The 6,178-nt window shown below is 39.8% G+C and overlaps 1 long non-coding RNA gene across 1 annotated transcript; it reads left to right on the forward strand.

The window, feature by feature from the left end:
* Positions 1–1,349: 1,349 nt before the first annotated feature.
* LOC138970670 (uncharacterized) lies at positions 1,350–3,772 on the forward strand. The gene is made up of 3 exons (XR_011457041.1): positions 1,350–1,874; positions 2,211–2,429; positions 2,918–3,772. It is a non-coding gene; the product is annotated as an uncharacterized lncRNA (long non-coding RNA).
* The last annotated feature ends 2,406 nt before the right edge of the window (positions 3,773–6,178 follow it).

Consider the following 6,178-nt stretch of genomic DNA (forward strand, 5'->3'; position numbering starts at 1 on the left):
ATTTTTCATGAGAGTTCCTGGGTATGATATACCCCGACATTTTTTTTTTGATAAATGACTTTGATGACGTCATATCCGGCATTTTGTAAAAGTTGAGGCAGCACTGTCACACCCTCATTTTTCAATCAAATTGATTGAAATTTTGGCAAAGCAATCTTTAACGAAGGCCGGACTTTGGTATTGTATTTCAGCTTGGAGGCTTAAAAATTAAATAACGACTTTGGTCATTAAAAATCTGAAAATTGTAATTAAATTTTTTTTCTTCATAAAACGATCCAAAATTACTTTCATCTTATTCTTCATCATTTACTGATTCCAAAAACATATCAATATGTTATATTTGGATTAAAAACAAGCTCTGAAAATTAAAAATATAAAAATTATGATTAAAATAAAATTTTCGAAATCGATTTAAAAACAATTTCATCTTATTCCTTGTCCGTTCCTGATTCCAAAAACATTACCAGCTATTGTGTTTTCAGCGTAGCAATAGGGCCCGATATTTAGACGAGACAAGTATAATGCCGACGAGTCGAAGACGAGTCGCATTATACTTGTTCGAGTCTAAATATCGGACCCTATTGCTACGCTGAAAACACAATAGCGTTTATATTGCTATTCTGACATTAAATTCTGTGTCAAAATCATGTTTTTGTCAGCAACAAGTACCAGAATGGTCCATGTCGCTGATTGCAGACGACGGTTCCCTTTCTGCATGAAGCCACGGAAATAACCGAACATTGAAAAACCCACGGACATGTATTACGGAGAAAACTCGAGATAACCGGATGTTTAGCATTACGTCAATATGCTAGGAATCATATGACGTCATGACGTATCATGCTTGCCTACGTATATTGTATGTTCGAAAGTCTGACTTCTGTTGGGAATTCGCGAGGTGAAGACTGCGGTAAATCTGTAGATGATAAGAGAACAAGGATTGTCTCAGAAGAAACGACTAAATGTTTCAGACCGGAAACTTCATTTCAACATTGCACTATACAATGGACGTTCTATGTGACAGGAAAGTTTGCTGATTTTGTGTTAAACATTGGAGAGATCGTCTGCTAGAATCAGAGATAGGTCGCTTCAGATTGCAGCTTCTGGAAATTTGCAAGGTTTGTTGCCTGTTAAAGAACTGGATTTTACACGTAATGTATGTCATGTACAGTAAGCAACAACAAAAACACACACAAAGCAAATGGCATCGTCTGTCGACTAGTCACAGAAACAAACCTGGCGAGGTATGCGTGTACTTTATACACGTGGAAGAAACCGGAACCATGCGTCTTTGTTATCGACAGTATATATATATATCATTTAGGAACCTACGCTAATTATGATGACGCGAGCTTCCATTCAAATTAACTTAGGCAACGATGGTTCGATGACGTCATCCAATAGTCACATCACAGAAGGAAATGTACAAATGCTGAACGTAGCCCATTTTAGCTCGACTTATTAGACAGATAGGCTTGAGGAGAATGATAATAACAAAGTTATTAACAGAATGCAGACCTCAATGATCGTGAGAACGCACAATACACCACTAAACAGTTCCGACGTTTACATGGAACAAAGAAGGAAAATCACGTGACCGCACAGACCCCTCTCATTGGCTGCGTCATTTTTTCGAGGAAACAAATCGTCTGCAACACAGCTGTGCGCATGTTCTGCGACTGACGAGTCAGACACTTGTTTATTTTGTTGTTTTGTCGATGTAAGTTCAGCGATTATCGATTTTAACGATGGCATGTCACTGCCCGATGATTGATTGTGACAACGGAAGCTACCGTCTTCAAAATGGAAAGCTAAACTTTGCAAAATTCAGTCCGACCAGGTTCCACACGAGTCTGTGGCCAACCACCGTTCAGGTAAGCGCAACACTGTAACAGTTCTTGATCAACTTATTTTATTGCCTGACATTCATGCGATTTGTTGTTTTTTTCTGCAAATTCCATAGCATGATTACAAAATCGTTTAGCTAGACCTGCATTTATACAGCTTTGAACGTTACAAAAACTGCACTGCAGTGTTTGAATCTGCCGTGCATGAGGTCAAAATATTTGGCTCACTTTCTGTGTCAGTGTGTTTCCGTTTCTTGTTTTACTTCATGTTGTTAGAGCATGGCTGTGATTAAAAAGCAATAAAAATTGCTTTGTAGAGCCATACATTGTTAAATCTGATATGCATCTGTCTGTTTTCAACAGCTTGCATCCGCATCCAACACACAAGAAGAAACCAGCACAACGAGATTAAAGTGGATTCGACTCATCAGCCGTGTAGACACAACAGCAGACGGAAGGCACAAGCTTTTTTCACCTGCAAAAGATGCAAGGGTTTGTTCTCTACACTTTCTTGATGGCACACCAACTGCAGAGATTTCTTTCCCAACACAAAACTTGGGATACCCTGGATTTCAACACAGAGTAAGTTTTTTTTTAAAATAATTTTCTTGTTATATTTTGTGTGTGTACGCAGTAAAGAAGATGGGAAGGTGTTGAATGTATTTGTTCACACATGCTGCTTCTAGTATCACTATGATGTGTCTGTGCCTTACAGCTTGAGTGATTTAATTGACTTTTCGTCTGTTCGTGTGTTCTGAAATCTGAACAAGAATGAATGTGGGAAGCCAAGCTAAGTTTTATGTGGGTGGTTTGTTTCCAGAGTGCGATTTGATCAACATTAGGAGAGCTCTCCATAGAAGCCAAAGGAACAAAAACAAGTGTACCGGGGAATTCACAGAGGGAGTTCTGTATTGCACTGAAAATGACTACAGTGGGTCCAAATGACCACCTTTATAAGTTGAAGTTGGGGGCATTGAACCCAAACGGACAACATATGTGGAGAACCCTGCATGAAGATGTAATACTACCATAAATACTGACAGAATGAACCCTGTTTGGCAATGTTTCAGACAGCAAGAGTGCTGATAGACATACCCCGACCAAAGCACCGGCTAGGCAGAAGAAAATGGGCAATGCGAGATCTGGAATTCCAGTTTGAGGCGTGCCAGGCCCAAGGATCATCAAGGGAGAGGAATGGTGTGCACAGCTAGTTGATTGCCAGAAAAGTGTGACTCTGGCCCTGAACAAGACCCATTCGCGACGGAAACATTTCTGGGTGCTCTTGTTTTTGCTTATTTCTTGATATTTTTTTGTGTATAAGCAGATGCCAACTTAATGCACACCCGTTATGCGCAATCTTATTGCAATGAGTAAGCTGACTAAGGAGAACAATAGACTGAAGAGACAAGTGAGTGTGTTCAAACTACAGATTGCAAACATGGCTATGAAAAAGAACGCAGACAGAAAAAATACATGGTTATTCAGAAATCTGATTTCTCGCAGAACATATCATATTGCACTGGTATAGCCACGACTCGACTAGTCTCTTCCAATTAAATCATGTTTTTAGTGTCACCCTTTGTAACAAGAAGATGGCAGGAAAAAGTCAACAATTCTAAAAATACAAGAATTTTTAGCGATCAACCAATGAGTATTGACCCTAAACGTTATAGTATAGATGAGATGTTGTTTATGCAACAGAGACGATGATTAGACCTTAAGGATCTAGCCTATCGGTTTCGCTAATATAGGTAGAATAAAGTACATGTCACCAGAGTAGCCAAGAGCAACCTTTAACAATTTACTGGTTTGTTTTCATTTGTTTGAATGTTTCTCTCTTCTTCCTGCGCACAGTCTTCTCTCCATTTCATGTCACCTGTGCATACCATAACATGTTCTGAGAAAAAATGTTTGTTTGGCTCACATTTTGTGTGTGTCTTTATTGATGTTCGTATGATGCAATGAGTATGTCAGAACAAAATCTGAGTTCTCGTACTTTGAAATGGAGAATGAGAGACAAGACAAAGCATTACAGCACAAAGTCAAACATATCAGCACTTGCAAACAAAATGCACACAATACAGTCAGCTCAAAAAACTTTACTTATGTTGATAAACGTTATCACTAGCAGCAGATCAAATCTGATGACTTCATCCACTTGGCAATGAACATATTGGGAAGAAATATATCTAGTTTCATATATTTATATATATATACCAAAAACACACATGTAGTACAGTAAAAGTCATATCTATAATGGTGTACACAGGAACCTTCCTTTTCAGAACTCCAAACAATAATCTGATAAAAAAAATTCCAGTACAGAAAAAGAGGGAGTCTTAAAATGTAGGAAAACTTACATAGGTTTTGACAAGACAAACATTTATATTTTAGATGCGACCCACCCTACTACCTTTCAGGCTGAAAACTTACAGAAACGAAGCAGCTGTTCAACAATGTTGCTCTGCCCATTACATGTGTAAAGACAGGGGCGGATCAGTTGCTTTGTAAGGGGGGGGGGCACTTTGAATCGAAAGTGAATGTGATGGGCGCGAAGCGCCCGAATTTGCTAGGGGGGTCCGGGGGCATGCCCCCCTGGAAATTTGTTTTGCCCAAAGAAGCAAAATGGTGCCATCTGGTGCCATTTGAACTTAGAAATGGTCATAGAATCAGCATAGAAAAATCTTTTTTTTTCTTCTTCTTCTTTTTTTTTTTTTCGGGGGGGGGGGGGGGGGCACGTGCCCCCCCCCCCCCCCCCCTCGTCCGCCCCTGAAAGAGTAGAGCTTAATGCCTGGATCTGGCAAAGCATTTACATGAGTTGACAAATTGTTGAAATAAGAGTCGTCAGGATTGTTTACTTTGTGGAAGGGTTGCTCTCCTTGTTTATCTGTGTGGTTTCATAGTTAAGAGGAAAAAGCTGTTTTGTTAATACTGCTTTCCCTACTTCTACTAGTTCCTCCTGTTGCTGCCTGTATCAAAACGGGAAACAGGATTGGATTACTTTGGGAACAAGAGGTTGTGATGGCTGGCTCTGGGAAACAGGTGGTTGTGATGGCTGACTCTTGGAGACACCTAGAAGTCTCTTTCTGATTTTGACAAAGATGCAATCAGGGGCTTCCTCCTCCAAAATGACCTGCAGCCTGTTGCACATGGTCAAAACCCTGCCAAAAGGGAAAAAAATAAAATAATCAATATGAGAAAGAGACAGGAGACAACAACTTTTACTAAAGCATCATTTAGGACAATTTACCAAGTTGTACATAACAAATTGCTCACAAATTTGAGTGCAACTTGCATGAAGAGCATTTGCAGGGATGGCCAGATCTCAAAATCTTCACTTGCCAGACAGGCGGGTCATTTCAAGAAAGTCCAGTCCACCAAAAAGAATTGCTTGCCGGGTACAAACCCCAGTTGCTATAACTGCATTGTTTATAACGTTTTGAAACTAGAGTATTACAACCAGAAGTGTTGCATTTGACGAGAATTTTTACTAGCCAACCAGGTGAGTTGCCAAGCGGTTTTAACTAGCACAGCGGATTTTTTGTACTCGCCCCTGGTCATTAGTCAGATCAGATGATTTGACCATCCCTGAATTTAGAAAGTCTGTTCAGTCATTGCTGATTAACTGTATCACTATCAGTATCACTGCACTTTTTTTTAAAAATTATATGTATATAACATATATTGCTGACAGCGACAGGCATAATTTTAGTGTGTGTTAATACTAGTATGCTGGTTTTTTCAGATTTTGACACATTCCCTGTTCACTGAAACCAAAATGTTGTTAGGCCACACAAACCATCTTGCAATTCAACTTGAACCATTCTCTTGTTCAAAAGTAAAGTGCAAATATGATTTATTTTAAAAAAAGTAGAGAGGTTTCCTACCTGTAAGCCTTTCCTCCTTAAAACTCGTTGACGAGGCGATGCATGAGGTCGAGCTCACACTCACAGGCAGCCGGTGATGAAGACGCTTGGCCACAGGAATCGCCCATCTTGCTGCCTTTCAATCCAGTTGTGATGATGAATGGATAAGGATAAACTTGAGCACACCTTTCACATACAACTTCTGCTTGTACTCCCGAAGAAGCACCCTCTCTGCATTTTCTGCTTCACGGTCAACAGGAATCCCATCTCCCAAGTTCCAAAGCAGGAAAAGCTCTAAAACAAAAAGGCCTTGAGATCAAATCACAGTTTTTCGCACCTGTGGAAGGCATTCTTTTTCCCCCCTCATCACCATTTTGTATGTAAACTTACAAAATACTCACTGACTCAGCTTGGGGTAAGCTTAGCAGCTATACAAACTGGCAGTGGCAACTTAGTATGCATGTT

This window comes from Littorina saxatilis, linkage group LG7 (genome assembly GCF_037325665.1).
Source record: "Littorina saxatilis isolate snail1 linkage group LG7, US_GU_Lsax_2.0, whole genome shotgun sequence".
In the NCBI taxonomy this organism is placed as follows: Eukaryota; Metazoa; Mollusca; class Gastropoda; order Littorinimorpha; family Littorinidae; genus Littorina; species Littorina saxatilis.